The sequence below is a fragment of the Bicyclus anynana genome, chromosome 9 (assembly GCF_947172395.1).
Source record: "Bicyclus anynana chromosome 9, ilBicAnyn1.1, whole genome shotgun sequence".
NCBI classification, from domain to species: Eukaryota; Metazoa; Arthropoda; class Insecta; order Lepidoptera; family Nymphalidae; genus Bicyclus; species Bicyclus anynana.
Window position 1 is genome coordinate 8,829,369 of NC_069091.1, and position 17,254 is coordinate 8,846,622.

Here is a 17,254-nt window from a genome sequence, read left to right on the forward strand (position 1 = left end):
AGCTCAGCAGTGAGCCGAACATGGGTTGATAATGATGATGAGGATGGACCCAGTGGCGTGCACTTCATAGATGCAAAAATGCACTGCCTACCCTACAAACAATACAAACTTATGTTGGATCACAGAATATAGTTAGACGAGGAATTTTCTCATTTTTTACTTAAAGTGCATACCCTAGTTAAACCTTAGGCACGCCGCTGATTCGCACCCATGACCTCTCGGTGTTAAATCCGGTGTCGAATCTTTACAGTTGAGCCCTATAGTTTAAAATTTTACTTAATTAATAAATTATTGATTGTTTTATTAACATGTTCGCTGCGGCACTGATTCTTCTGTAGTTTCGTACTTCGGTGCGGTACGAAGTTTTTTGACTTCATACTAAAACTTTATGTGGTGTGGTACGAGGTCCATCGACCTCTTAACTCCTGACGACGTTCGATTGACCTCGTACACCTATTACGAGGTCAATTGACCTCGTACTACGAGTACGTTAAAGTTTTCTATTAATTGGATACTGGTACCGGATTTATAATTTATAATATTTAAATATTGCTGAATATACATTTAGATATCTACTCGTGCTCGTACACTAACTAAATTATTATTCTTTAACTAAAATAACGAAGGAAAATTTTATGCAAATATCTTTATTATTCCTAGAATAATTTAAATTTAACCAGTTTTAATCAGTATGCATAATGAGACAGGCTGCTTTTTAAAATGTAAATGCAACGATCCCTATGTACTGTAAATGCAAAACATCACACTTTGCGGCGCGCAGTGAAATACTTTAGTCAAATACAACTAACATTCCAGTATTCTGAAAAATTAATTGCTTCATCTGTCTTGAAATTCATCTTAGTTATGTTCAGCTGGAACAATGGGACCTACAATTATGACTTATTATCAACCCATATTCGGCTCACGGCTGAGCTTGAGTCTCCTCTCAGAATGAGACGGGTTAGGCCAATAGTCCATCACCCTGGCCCAATGCGGATTGGCAGACTTCACACACGCAAAGAATTGAGAAAATTGTCTGGTATGCAGGTTTCCTCACGATGTTTTCCTTCACCGTTTGAGAAACGTGATATTTAATTTCTTAATGGGAGCCCGAGCATTAACAAACATAAATAGTCCAACTTCAAAGATTTATTAAAGGTTTTACAAAGTTATGTGCTCACATTAATAAGTAAGAGAGAAATCAAAAATTACTAGAACATGAGGCAGTGGGAAACTTAATTTTGAAATTCAATTTACAATTCAGTGCAAGAAGTATTCCAGGCTTTGTTCCCGCTGGTCTTAAAACAATTCCTAAATAAGTTGTCCAAGATGCGGACCAAGTTTCACCAACGCTTCGGACTTGTTTGGTGCCTATACAAACTGCAAGTTTTGCATTTACAAGTTGCTCTTATCCTATCCATTCAAACTGCTCGTAGTTGAAGTTATGTTTGTATTAATCTTTACTAATTGCATCGTTTCTTTGACTATACGAGTATATCTACAATGTACTGCAATTTAATTGTGTTGTGTAGTTTGTCAGGAAAAGAGCCAATTAAAAACAGAAATCTTTTGACAAAATAATTAACTAAATTGAATGGTATTTTACCGTAGTAATGGTAAGACTATGGCTATACAAATATAACTTAAAACTGTCTAAATTTCGCAACAATCTACAACAAACGGTATTACCTGACATTTTGTAGCAAACTTTGCAATTATGTAGCTCATTTTAGTTCACAGGCAACGCACGTACTTGTCTTAAATTGCCGTAAAATTGTTTGTAATTCGCTTCGAGATGATTATTTTCGTCTCAGGAGGTCTATATACTGACATTTTCATCTCTATTTTAGCTAGATTATCTGTGTTGCAGGAGACATTTTAATGAGTAATTTTTGTTATTATACAAAATATGTATATCTAAATTCAAACTCCAACCACCTATACCATAGGTAAATATTCTGATTGCTTGCATATAATATACTAGCGGACGCCCGTGACCTCGTCCACGTGGAAATCAATGTCAACTTTCAACCCCTATTTCACTACTTTAGGGGGTTGAATTTAAAAACTCTTGAAACTTTTTAAAACTGTACCTCTAAAAATTAATGACTTTCCTTATAAACTTTAACCCTTGTTTCACCACTTTCTATTTTTATTTTAGAGTCAAAAGTACCCTACATTTTGCTCCAAGGTCCTATTTACCATTACACTAAAATTCATCTTTATACATATACATTAATTTACACATACACAAATACATTCATTTTAATTGACAGTAATGTGCGTAGTTTTACATTAGGTCTATGATGTTAGAAGAAAAAGGAGGTAGATTGGTTATAGTGGCACGTTAAAACTGTGCTAATTAGTAAACCTGAACTCAGTCGCCGCACTGTCGCGCCGTTGACAATGCCGCTGAAATAATTTTCATGTGCCAGTTGTATACATCGAAAGTGGGTTATATAACCTATCTACCTATTTTTTCTTCTAACATATGTAATTGTGCCTCATTGAAAAGAAGTGAAACATAATTTTTCTAAAATTGGATCCATTTACAAAACAAGTATGCAGAGCTTGTATTCAGAGCCCACGACTCTCCTTAGGCTTCGACTTCGAATGTGATACCGAACCGAACAAGAAAATTTATATCCCTCGGATGTAGGTCACCTGAATGAAATATTACTGAGAAGTGAGGCTGGAGCGATACAGCGCGAGGCGGCCGAATTAAGATTATTGTAAGTCGACGAGCATAAATCTTGAATATGTGACTTCAATATTTTAAGTCCCTAAGAGACTTCCCCACCTGTGCTTCTTTGTCGAGAATGTGCGATGAAATGTTTCTTTTGAAATCGTTTTGTACAGCTAATTTGTTAAGGAACTGTGGAGTGATAATGAAATTTTTTTTTTATTCTTTACATGTTAGCCCTTGACTACAATCTCATCTGATGGTAAGTGATGATGCAATCTAAGATGGAATCGGGCTAACTTGTTAGGAGGAGGACAAAATCCACACCTCTTTCGGTTTCTACACGACGTCGTACCGGAAAGCTAAATACGCTAAATCACTTGGCGGTACGTCTTTGTCGGTAGGGTGGTAACTAGCCACTGCCTCTCACCAGCCAAATTGGGGATATTCTGACATTTGTACGACGGCCGCGTAGTCGGTAGTGACCCTGCTGTCTGTATCCACGGCCGTGGGTTCGATTCCCACAATTGGAAAATATTTGTGTAATGAGCAAAGGTGCAGTGAGAAAAGAAAATAAAAAAAGCCGTGAAAGAGCCGTGACAACCCAGTGGATATGACCTCTGTCTTCGATTCCGGAGGGTGTGGGAGCGAATCCGGTTCGGGGCAATGCACCTCCAACTTTTCAATTGTGTGCATTTTAAGACATTAAATATCACGTATCACAAACGGTGAAGGAAAAACATCGTGACGAAACCTGCATACCAGAGTATTTTCTTAATTCTCTGTGTGTGTGAAGACATGCCAATCCGCATTAAGCCAGCGGTGTGGACTATTTGGCCAAACCCCTCTCATACTGAGAGGAGATTCGAGCTCAGCAGTTAGCCGAATATGGATTAATAATGATGAACAAGGGTATTTTCCAGTGTCTGGATGTATCTATAGATTTAACATTATCACTCTAAGCCCGCCAATCGGTATTGGAGCAGCGTCGTGAGTGTAAGCTTCATATCCCCTTTCCTAGGCTTCCTTCTAGTGGTCCTATAGTGGCCCATTAAAATAAGCTGATAATCTTATATATACTCATACATTAGTCAAATTCTGTACATTACTTCGCAATTTGATTTCGTTACCGTGGCATAACGTACTACTAGCGCCATCTAGTAATAATTAAGCGGCTAAAAACTGCTTGTTGCCGATGGCTTTCTAGCGATTGGTTGCTTGTGTAACTGTCAAAGCGAAACTGGACTAGGTCCGCTAGTAATCTTGAAACTAATACAAAACGTAACGTAATACAAACGTATATCGTCAGAAAATATAAATGAAAAAAATGTGATCCAAGGATATTTTTGTGAATGTAGACTCAGCATTAGAGACCCAAACATGATCTTTAAAAGCCCACCGAGCTTTTTACGAGAAATATTAAATGCGTAAACATGACAACAGTGACAAAATCCCTCTGGACGGAGGAATTTCCACGAATTTTATAATGCGTCGTCGTCATCAACCCATATTCGGCTCACTGCTGAGCTCGAGTCTCCTCTCAGAATGAGAGGGGTTAGGCCAATAGTCCACCACGCTGGCCCAATGCGGATTGGCAGACTTCACACACGCAGAGAATTGAGATAATTCTCTCGTATGCAGGTTTCCTCACGATGTTTTCCTTCACCGATTGAGACACGTGATATTTAATTTCTTAAAATGCACACAACTGAAAAGTTGGAGGTGCATGCCCCGGACCGGATTCGAACCCACACCCTCCGGAATCGGAAGCAGAGGTCATATCCACTGGGCTATCACATTTTATAATGCAATGGGTTAATAAATCAAATAGATGAAATCTTTGATATAACATTTCATAAGGAGAATCACTTTGATCGTCTAATCTATGTACGTACAAGACGTGATAGCCCAGTGGATCTGACCTCTGCTTTTGATTCGGAGGGCGTAGGTTCGAATCCGGTCCGGGGCATGCACCTTCAACTTTTAGGTTATGTGCATTTTAAGAAATTAAATATCACGTGTCTCAAATGGTGAAGGAAAAACATCGTGACGAAACCTGTATACCTGAGAATTTTCCTAATTCTCTACGAGTGTGCAGTCCACCAATCCGCATTTGGCCTGCGTGGTGGACTAAGGCCTAACCCCTTTCATTCTGAGACGATGCTCATGCTCAACAGTGTGCCGAATATGGGTTGTTAATGATGACATACGTTTGTAAACAAATTATCCGGTACCTTAATATATTATCATCAATCTGTCGGTAACTACACAATAATTGATGATTCAAATATATAACACCTGGATGACCGAATTCTACTTGGGTTTTTTTTTGTAAAAATAAAACCTACCCATATCGATTTATCGCCCTAAAAATCTCTGCACACTAAATTTCATGAAAATCGTTGGTGACGTTATCGAGGTTCAAGTTATACAAGAATAGCTCGTTATTAGCTTAGAAGATATTTATAAATATATAAACAAAAATTAAAACTTTTGGAAAAAACCGGCAGTTAAATTTGAAAAAGGAAAAGAGTCCCCGACTTAAATCTTCGCCTTCCCATCATTGAAAACCGCATCAATATCGGACTACTAACACTTTTGGTTTTGCACAAATATTTATTATTTTTACTACCGCACTACCGCACTCCGTGGTGAGTTGTCGCCGTAACATCTATCTACATAGGATACCACCAATCAAAGCCAAACCATCACTGAAAACCGCATCAAAAACGGAGTAGTAGTTTTCACAAAACAGAAAACGCTAAAAACTAACACATTTTTTTTCTTTACTCCGTGGTAGTTTTGGTCATGAATATAAAAAACTGTTCAACATCAAAATGTAACAATCAAAACCAACCAACCAAAAATGTTTCCCTTTCCGTTTCCGTTTAAAACAATCGCTAAGCGTCTAAGCCGTAAAGCTTTGTATGTAGTTAAATTACGTTAATCCCTGCTAATAATTAACTGCGAAACATGAGAAGCTTTAATAAATTACACTGTGGCATCCCGGTCTGCTTACTGAGAAGGGATCCGTGGAGTGACAGGGCGGCTTACTGGAGTCCTGAGAGGATTAAAACCCATACCCACTGTTTATGATGTACTTTGTTTACATTTTCTAATGGATACTAACAACTTTGCTGTTTTACCACGGCCCAATGCGTTTGCAGCTTTGTTCTAAGTCAAAAATCATTGATGTAGAATGGTTTTCACGCTACCGCAAATATATTGTAAAGTAATGGTTTCCTGATTTTTTTTTATTCTTTACAAGTTAGCCAGCATTACGGCATTATTAGCATTATGGTGCGAAACGTTTTCTTTGTACGACCTCTACCAAACTCTTAACTACTCGGTTATGCGGCCTTGGGTTCAGTTTCTGAGCACATGAATAAGATCATTTTATCAATTTTCTTTCTTCTTACATTTACAGCAGGAGTAATGATGACTACAGTAACTATTGGTGACATCTATTAAACATCACCCGCCAATTTGCATTAAAGTGCTTACCTTAACCCACCTCGCGGTTCTAAGTTCTGCAGCCCCTCTTCTATAGAAGAAAAGAACCCTGTGCCCTTCAGATGATCCATTAAAAACTAGACAGGTAATGACGCCTCCTTAGTTGTAATCTCAGGAACTACTGATCCGATTTGAAAAATTCTTTCAGTGTTAGATAGCACATTTATCGACGAAGGCTATATTTTATCCTCGTAATACTACGGGAACGGGAACTACGCGGGTGAAACCGCGCGGTGTCATATGTTATGATTACTCAGTTTTATTATGTTGTTGTTGATATATTTTTAAGTTCTAAATAACACGATGTTACCAAATCTATTGATTTTTGAAGATACATTTTCTACAAAAATCAATAGGTACATACCTATTATAAAACAAAGTCCGCCATCGCGTCTGTCTGTCCATTCACGATAAATTCGAAAACCATTAAAACAATTCTTATGCGGTTAAGATAGATAAATATAATTAATGAGGAAAGTGTATGTATATTATTTGTTTATATATTAAGTAAATTGGTTGAAGTATGCCTATAATTGTTGGAAATGTCGGTAAAGTTAGAAGATTCAGAGTTTATTATTGCAGTACTAGTAGGCGAAGTCGCGGGCTTTTGCTGGTTAAGAAAGAAGGATTTTCAATTTAATAAACTGGTTCAAATAATTAGGCCGACGTATTTACATTGTCCTTTACCCTAATGAGTTTTGACCTTCACAGATATTGTAATAACCGGGTGTATATTTCTTACTACTTATACCTACGTTCCGTAACGTTTAGTTTGCTCCAAATGTCCGTTGTTATGTTATAATTAAACCCATCTACTAGTGAATTACTAAGTCTGTATATACCTACATTTATACTAGCCGTCGCTCCGTGGTTTCACCAATGCAGTTCACGTTCCCGTGAGAATACGAGGATAAAATAGCCTACGACACTCACAAATAACGTAGCTTTATAGTGAAAAAAGAATTTTCAAAATCGGTTTAGTAGATCCAGAGATCAACCCCTACAATACCACAAACTTTATCTCTTTATACTTAATATTGTAGAGCCGTGAACCAGCCTAGTGGACATTACCTCTGCCTTTGATGAGGAGGGCGTAGTTTCGAATCCGGTCCAGGGCATGCACCTCCAACTGTTAAGTTAGTGATTCTACGTGTGTCAAGTCCGCCAATCGAAATTTGGCCAGCCTGATGGACTAAGACCAAACCCCTTTTATTCTGAAAGAAGACTCGTGCTCAACAGTGAGCCGAAAATGAGTTGCTAATGATGATGACTTAATATTAGTATCTTCTTCTTATAGTGCCATCTGCTATCGGAGGTCAGCAATCATTAAGGCTAATTTAACTTTGTTCACTGCTGCCCGAAAGAGTGATCTGGTACTCATATTAAAACATTTGCGTAAGTTCTTGAGCCAAGATGTACGTCTACGACCAGGCCTTAGTATACCAGTATTAGTATAGTTAACGAAATTGGAGGCATAAAAGAAACAAGCATCATCTTCCTCATATTTTCAGTTTAAATACACTGAACAAAAGTGTATTAGTTACCTTTCGTAAGTGTTTTAGTTACCTTTCGTAAGTGTATTAGTTACCTTTCGTAAGTGTATTAGTTACCTTTCGTAAGTGTATTAGTTACCTTTCGTAAAATACGCCCAAAAGTTTTTTTTTATTTTTTGTCTTCACCACCAGTCTAGAAGTCCACCAATCTAAAATGGAAGCGGGCTAACTTGTTAGGAGTAGGATGAAAATCCACACCCCTTTCGGTTTCTACACGGCATCGTAACGGAACGCTAAACCGCTTGGCGGTACGTCTTTGCCGGTAGGGTGGTAACTAGCCACAGCCGAAGCCTCCTACCAGCCAGACCTGGACCAATTAAGAAAATCTCAATCTGCCCAGCCGGGAACCGAACCCAGGACCTCCGTTTTGTAAATCCACCGCGCATACCATTGCACCACGAAGGCGGTAAAAACAATGATGTTAAATCAAAAATAACTCACGGGACATGGTTAATGGTTATCTAGATCAAATCAGAGACAGTCGATCGTTCTAATTACTAAGCCAATCGAATGATTTGCACTATCGCCGGGGTTTCATATACCCACATACCAAGCCGAACTGTACACAACCAAATTACTCTAGGGGACTCTTGTGTTTCAATTTCCCGAATGTGACGGAAAAAATTGCGCCGGCAATACCTACCTATTGCCTGCTCGTAAGTAAACACAAAGAAAGTTGCTATTGGTAAGAAAAAGAGTTTGTTTCTAAGGAAATGTTCAGTAAACTGGATTGAATTACTTTCCGTACCTTTGAGGTGGAATAATGTATCGCCTCCGTAAACAATATACAACTTGTTATGCGCATACTGCAAGCACGGAAATCTTGTTTCTGTATATTTAAACGGTAATATTGAAGTAGATTTCGTAAACTTTACAAAAACAAGCTATCTATATAAACAGAAAAGCGAGATAGCCCAGTGGATATGACCTCTGCCTCCGATTCCGATTCAACTTTTCAGTTGTGTGCATTTTAAGAAATTAAATATCACTTGTGTCAAACGGTGAAGGTAAAACATAGGAGGAAACCTGCATACCAGAGAATTTTCTTAATTCTCTGCATGTGTGAAGTCTGCCAATCCGCATAGGGCCAGCGTGGTGGACTATATTGGCCTAATCCCTCTCATTTTGAGAGGAGACTCAGCAGTGAGCCGAATATGGGTTGATAACGAGGTACACCTAGGATATGCTAAAGTCTGACAAAATACTACCAAAACTGGGTCGCATACCATAGTTATGAATAGAGAAGTTTGGTTTAGAGGCTCTCTAAGTGACTGAAGGAGTTTGGTAAAGTTGGAATTTAGGAGCAAGTTTGTACGCCCTAAAATATATATAGTTCTATTTTAGAAGTATTTCTTGTACCAAAATTTTAATAAAAACAAAATACAACAGACTTCAAAATCTCTAAATGTACCTACTACACTAAAAAGCAGAAAATAATATCGTAATATTAAAATATGCTCTACCTGTTGATCAGTTTGAAGGCGGTGCTAAGCCGGTGTCCTGTTAATTTAAGTAACTATAAGTATGCACTTTTTGAGAAGTAAGTAATATACTACTAAGAATATAACTATATTTGTTGTATGTATGCAGTATATTCTAAAATTCTTTCACCAATGGAAAGCTGCATTATAAACGAGTAATATATGCCATATTTTATCCCTTCCTCAATTTTATTTCCGTCCTGGAACCAAGTTAGTCCCCGTATACCTATGGGAACGGAATTTACATGGTTGAAACCGGGAGGGTATAGGTGGTATCTAATAACTTATCTACGTTAATATTTGAAGACGAACAAGTATTAGTATAATAAATCTTAAAACAAACACACGTGCACACACACACACACACACACACACACACACACACACACACACACACACACACACACACACAGTAGTCGTAGGCATCTTGCTGACTGAAATGCATTACATTTTCCAACAGTTTAAGTACTTATTGTGTACGAAATAATTCTAGGAAAATTTTCCTATTCGTACAACTGCTAGACTAATATATATTTATCAATTTCTTGGAATATTGGAAATACTTTTCTACTGAGTAAACCAATATAGTTTGCTATTGAAGTGCAGTTAACTTATTGCACTACCATGTGAATTTATTTGTTCACCGAGAGAGAGGAAGTCTGAAGAATTTCTATTATTAAAAAGGGTTCTTGGAAATGGAACGTAGGCAGTAATCTGTTTGATTTTATATGCACGGTGGTCCATTTCTAAGATCCATGCCTGTGCTGCATAATCGCTCTTATGTGTAGTGACATAAGAGCTATACATATGCATTTACAATGTAGGAGTATGTCAGCGTGCATACGTTTGCCGGTAGACGACGGCTTTACTATCTGACATTAGGTTGCTTCTGGTAATAACATCTCTGGATAACTCTCAACGGTTTTAAGTCCATTGTAGCTCGTAAATATTGACAACGTAATCACGGCTATTCCATAGAAAATATACAGCAAAACTATGTACTTCAAAGGAACGATATTTATACTATAGACAAGTTCTCATCATCATCATCATGTCAGCCGATGGACGTCCACTGCAGGACGTCCATCGCCTTTTGTAGTGACTTCCAAACATCACGATACTGAGCCATCTACATTCAGCGAATACCTGCGACTCGCTTGATGTCGTCACTCCACCTGGTAGGGGGTTGATCAACACTGCGCTTTCTAGTGCGGGGTCGCCATTCCAGCACCTTGGGACCAATGACCATCGGCTCTTCGAACTATGCGCCCCGCCCATTGCCACTTCAGCTTCGCGACACGTTGTGCTATGTCGGTGACTTTAGTTCTTCTGCGAATATCCTCATTTCTGATTCGATCACGCAGAGATACTCCTAGCATAGCTCCCATAGTTAGCGAGCAAGTCTTGGAACTATAGGTCATCACTGGCAACACGCACTGTTCGAAGACTTTTGTCTTCAAGCACTGAGGAATTTCGGATGAAAAGATAACGGACAGCCGTGTTTAATACAGAAGACTCACAAGTATAACCAGCCACTATGCTTAGCGTGTGTAGACTATGAGAAAGCCTTCGATTCGGTGGAAACCTGGGCTGTACTAAGTTGTTACGTGCCCACAAAATCTTCTTCTTAGACATCATCGTTTCTTAAAAACCAACTTGTAAGAGGAACAAGTTTATTCTACCCACATCGTTGACAGTTTCTACGGAGCATCGTACTAGAACGCTAAATCGCTTGGCGGTACGTCTTTGACGGTAGGGTAGTAACTAGTATTGCTGACGCCTACCACGAGACCTTAGACAATTTAGAAAACATAAAATCTGAAACTGACCCGAGCTGGAAATCAAACCCTGCATCTGTAACCAAGTGGCACGTCGATCCTCTTTCTACGATCGCAAACGCTTCGAAAACTAGAAAAATGTATGGGAATGACAGATCTTTATCTGTGACCGGTCGATTCGAAGTCGTTTTCGATGCGTTTGCTATCGTAGAAAGAGAATCGACGTGCCACTTGGCTACCGGGGCAGGACCTTTGTACTATCCAGCACTACCAACTGTGCTAGAGAGGTATATATATAGGTATATAGGTCATACAGGTCGCTTATAAAGATCTGATCCAATGTAACTTTATCTCAAGTTCGTCAATCACTCGTTTGTTTTTGATGCTAAGAAAATAAGGTGCTTGAAATGTCAAGCGAGGCGACGGTTTCAAGGTCAGATAAGGTTTCGCGAATCGAGGTATGATGGTGCAGTAATTTTTTATGCTTATGAAAATTAATTTATATATTATCAATTCTGATTATCATAATCTTTCATTTATTTATTTTTAACAACGTTCATAAAATATAATTTAAAACACTATTAAAAATTTATAAAAAAAATTAACCCTTCCGCTGCGAGACATTTGAGTACCCAGGCAACCGGTGATCAGGGTTCCAGAGAGAGATACCTCCTGTTGGTACTGGGACGTTTATATGTGTAAATGATTAGACTGTATAGTAAAGATTAAACGTGTAATTCAAAATCAGTACATCGGTAAGTGGATCCGAATACAGAGTGCCTGTCCCGGGCGCGCGCCTCCGCTGCCGTGCGCCGTCCTCCGGCTCCCCGCGCGTCTCCTCCCGTGCGTACGAGTACATAGATGGACGATGATCACCTCCTCACAATACGCGTCATCTCAAGAATAACTGCCTTCTGTATCCGATCCTTCATACGCTGGATGCTGGCGGCTTGAGTCCGTTGTGGTGTTTGAAAGTCCATGCAAGAGGCCTGTGTCCAGCAGTGGACGTCTATTGCCTGATAATGATGATGATGATGACTGCTGAACATCTTTATGTTCAGCAGTGGACGGCTGAGAACAATTATTCTTTCTTTTTTCTCATTTCTTACCCAAACAACTCGGTTTTAAACCGCCTTAACGAGGGGGTATGAGTAGTCATGACAATGTTAGTGACTATTGAGGTACATCAATAGTCCTACGAGCGAAGTATGAGCCCATGACCTCGGACCATGAGTACGAACCCTTAGTCGTGGAGCTATCATGGCTTACATACGAGAAATATAAGGCATATTAATCCGCTTTGCTATTGATCTCTTTTAAACGAAGTGATATTATTCCCCCTTCAATTCACGTTCAATTTATTTTCCGCGCCAATTTATGTTCGCGGTAGTGATCTGAATAAATGGACTTCACCTCTTATCCGCAAATCAACGATACGAATCAATGTCTTCCTATTTTAGTATTCGGAGAGGGTATTCGTGAGATGTCTGAAAATAATATAGTTGGTCGATTTCATCTGAAAATGAGGCTGTCTCTTACGGTCAGTTTCTTCATCGCAAGTAACAGTCAAAGTAACGTCATAAATCAAATTGACGGTCTTATTCACTGAAAAATAAAGTCTTCTTTACTACTTACTACTTCTACTGTTACTTTAGCTTTACATGAAGAAACTGGCTGTTAGAGTTGTTCAACTGTGGTTGGTATTACAATTTGTTTATTAATTATTTAAAAATACGAAAGAGAAAATATTTCTATTCAAAATATTTGAAAAGCGTTGGTAATTTCATTGTTTGTATATGCAGGCAAAATAAATCATCACAGATTTTGTTGAAATTTAGCATTGTTTAAGATTAACAAACACATTATTTTAAACCCAGAAATTCCATGGAGAAATGACACGTTTTATGCTTTTACGATCAGGAATTTAAAGCAGAAGTCGCGGGCGTCCACCTCTGATTAAATAAAACCTCCTAACCTAAACCCCATATTCCACTCACTGCTGAGCTCGAGTCTCCTCTCAGAATTAGAGGGGTTAGCCCAATAGCCCACCACGATGGCCCAATGCGGATTGGCAGACTTCACATACGCAGAGAATTAAGAAAATTCTCTGGTATGCAGGTTTCCTCACGATGTATTTCCTTCACCGTTTGAGACACATGATATTTAATTTCTTTAAATGCACACAACTGAAAAGTTGGAGATGCATGCCCCGGACCGGATTTGAACCCACACCCTCCGGAATCGGAAGCAGAAGTCATATCCACTGGGCTATCACGGCTCCTAACCTAAAAGTATCCTAAAATTCTAACAATACTCAATGCTAACACTAGGATATCGTTCCTTTCACCTTGAATGAGCATTGCGTGAGGTGCCAACTTTGCCAATTCCCTTATCGCTGTGTGAATTATTAGAAAAGTAGCCGTAGTAAAACAGTTTTCAAGTTTCTGCTTGTTCAGATCTCGGTATCAATCTGTGCTAAAGAATCTCTGAAGGGTCGCCTCCGGCCTCGTGGGTACGAGTGTAGTCGTTTTTAAAATTGACAAGTCAATTTATTCTCAGACTAGCTGACGCCGCGCGGTTTTACCTGCGTAGTTTTTATAGTCAGTAGTAGACAATTTATAGTCATAAATTTTTCTTATGAATCACCTTTCAATCATATTTCTATTGAAGTTAACCACATGAAAATCCGTTGAGTAGTTTTTAAGTTTATCGCAAAAAGACATTTTGTTGGGTCAGTCAATATATTCTATGTTTTTAAATCGTTACAGAACAGCTAAGCGGATCTTCTTATCATCAACTTTTATGTGTCGACTGTTGGAAAGAATTGTCTAAATCGGTTCAGAAGATCTAGATAATCTAGATTAAAAACAATTGTAGGAAATAGTAGTCTAAGACGGATATGACGTCGCTTGATCTCGTATTGGCTCGTGCCGACCCTAGGTGGCGCGACTTGTTTCCGTAAAGAGTAGGGAGTTAGAGAAGGGTAGCGATCGATTGGTGGGAATGAGTTGCGATGTAAGGTGCTCGTCGTACGGTCGGCTTCAGTATTCTCGTGGCGTTCGAGCTGTCCACATTTCTTGTTGTGTAATCCTTTATGGGTTGTTATGCGATAGGGAGGGAGAGGGACTTGAGAGGAAAGGAGGAGTGTTAGTTAACTGTTAAAGACGTCCTTAACCCTACAAATACCGGTCACAAGTCCGCGACACCACTCAAGCTCATTCTCTTCCATTCTAGGGTTTGTTTTGGTTACAGTTTGATTTGTTAATTAAGTTGTCCTGACAAATATTGTGAAACATAACCTTTGTTCGACATTGGTTTTCTTATTTTTGTAATCCACTTCACACACAGAGTCAGCTAAAAGAATAATGTTATGTTATAGCAAGATCCCCAACAACAAGATCCTCTTCTATAACAAGATCCCCAAGTCTGTGATGGACTTGCCAATGCACAACTTTAAGCAATGTGTTAAAAAACATTTACTTAGTCGTGGTTACTACACTATTGATGAGTTCCTTAACGACAAAGGTGCTTGGAGGCCATTGGATCAGCTTCCATCTTCACACAGGAAATAAAACTATAAGAAATTGTAATTTAATTGTTATCAAATGTAAATTGTAATACTGTATGACTTTTTCAAAAGAGCAACTGTTGAGTTTCTTGCCGGTATCTTCTCAGCAGAACCTGCCTTCCGAACCGGTGGTAGAATCTTTACAAATAGTCAACTGACGTGTCAAAAGTGCTCGTAAACTGAGCCTACTTGAAATAAATGAATTTTGAATTTTGAATAGTTATACAGTAAAATCATCAATCTAATGTTAGCCCAACGGAAATTAAATGCATTTAAGTGTTCATGGCAATCCCAGTCGTTATTCAATTTAACTGCACAACTGTACCTAACGTTGTTATGCATATAGCACTTAATTTTCAGCGCATGCATATATTTGCACTAGTTGTTACTCTACGGTGGCTCTTGTAGCAATTTTAATTGGTATTAACTAGTGCTAGCTAACAGTGGATTTACTAGCAGCTAAGTAAGCTGGAGATAAGGGCAGATTTTAGGAGGCGGCAAATTTGACCCAAAAATATTAGTCTTACACGTATTATGTGTAAGACTAATATTTTTGGGGTCAAATTCAACTAGATTCTACTAGATATATTTCTATGTAAGACCACAGAAAACATTTCTGTGGTCTTACATGGAAAAATGTAATTGAAAACATCATTTCGTTGTATTTAATATACATAAAGAGAGAGACTTGAATTTTTTTCCGTGGAGCAGAGTCACTAACTGGAGCAGAATTACTCAAGACAATTTCTTTCTTCTTTTTTCCTTCAAAACTACAGTGAATAGACATATTTTAAGATTTTTTTTATTCTTTACAAGTTAGCCCTTGACTACAATCTCACCTGTGGTAAGTGATGATGCAGTCTAAGATGTAAGCGGGCTAACTAGTTAGGAGGAGGATAAAAAACCACATCCCTTTTCGGTTTCTACACGACATCGTACCGTAACGCTTAATCGCTTGGCTACAGCTTTGTCGGTAGAACTGCGCCATGGAGGCCGCCGAAAAACTAATTTCCTAGATCGATATAAAGATAAATAAGACATCCCATTATAGATTTTCAATCATATACAAAGTAATTTTAAAATTAAGATACAAAATCCCTGTTCTCGTTTATAAATCTACATTCTATATCCAAAAAACATTAGATGCGAGAGGATTACCATACTTATAGATACAATACGAGTATGCGGAAACATTTTGGCAAGAAACGAGCTAAAATGCATTGATGGGAAAACCAAGGAGTATGTTGTAAAACAAAGTCCTGAACTTTAAAACTTAAAGTTTATCGCGAACATACAGACAGACGCAATATATTTCAATAAATTAAATATTAAAAAAAAAACGGTCGGCTTTTTGCTCGAAAACAGCTTATCTACTTAAAATAAAACTTGCACTAAAAATAGGTTACAATATTTTCAATAAAGTTGCCCTTTGGTTTTTGAAGTTATTTAATTTTGGAGATATTAAAGAAAAACCGCAAAATAGAGAAACTAGCTGTCAACAATATCTGTCAAAATTCATGGAAATTATTGTTCAAGGTCATTGGCATTAGCACCAGTTTAAATATAAATTTTCTCAGAAGAAATCCGTGTCTATTTGACAGCAGTTCTGCTGAGCCGTAACCACGCCTTTAACATGTTTGAAAGAATATTTAGGTGAAGATACCTATGTAAGTACTCGTAATATATCTATATATAAGAACGAAGTTTTTTTTATTAGGCTTACATTTGAGAGAGCTGGTAGAAATCGTCACATAACTAAAAACGTATTTTATTTTTTTATTTAAATATACATTTTTTGAATATTTCTTATTATAACTTAAAAGTGTGACATAAACTCGATTGAGTTTTTCCGCACATAGACAATCGTCTTCAGCACTCGGAGTTCGCAATCAATAAATAACATAATATATATAACAACAACACACATAAAATATAATACAATAATAAGATTTTTTTTTATACATTTTTAATAGTGTTTTGTATTTCATACTTATTTTGACATTGTTAAAAATTAAAAAAAAACTAATAAATAATTGAGAGCTGTGTATCACTTAAAATATATATAATACAAAACGCACGCATACCCGAAGAAACAAATTAAATTTAATAAGTGAGGGTATTGAATAAATACCACATATTATAGAGGTTGCTCCGACTCTGTACCTTGTTATGATCAGTTAATTTTATGATAATGAGGAAAGTATTTTTTTTTTATTATTTTATGTTTTATATTATTACTAGCCGACGCCCGCGACTTCGTCTGCGTGAAACTCGATGTAAACTTTCAACTACCCCTATCCTATCCCTACCCTACCCCTAGCCTACCCCTAGCCTACCCCTAGCCTACCCCTACTCCTACCCTACTCCTACCTACCCCAACCCTACTTTTCTGGTTGATTTTTTACAGCTTGTGTCCGAAAAACCCAAATATAATTACGGAACCCTATTTTTTTCCAAAATAAAATTTAGCCTATGTTACTTGTGGATAATGTAGCTTTCGAATTGTGAAAGAATTTTTAAAATCGGTCCAGTAGTTTTTGAGCCTATTCATTACAATCAAACAAACAAACAAACATACAAACATACAAACAAAGTTTTCCTCTTTATAATATTAGTATAGATTGTTAGCAGTAAAGGTGTTATTCCAAATCCTCCAACGTGGTAACAATAGGTATAAT

General features: G+C 37.8%; 1 protein-coding gene across 1 annotated transcript in view; it reads left to right on the plus strand.

The window, feature by feature from the left end:
• LOC112046321 (uncharacterized) overlaps positions 1 to 17,254 on the plus strand; it is a 135,570-nt gene that overhangs the window by 36,003 nt on the left and 82,313 nt on the right. The window lies entirely within an intron of this gene.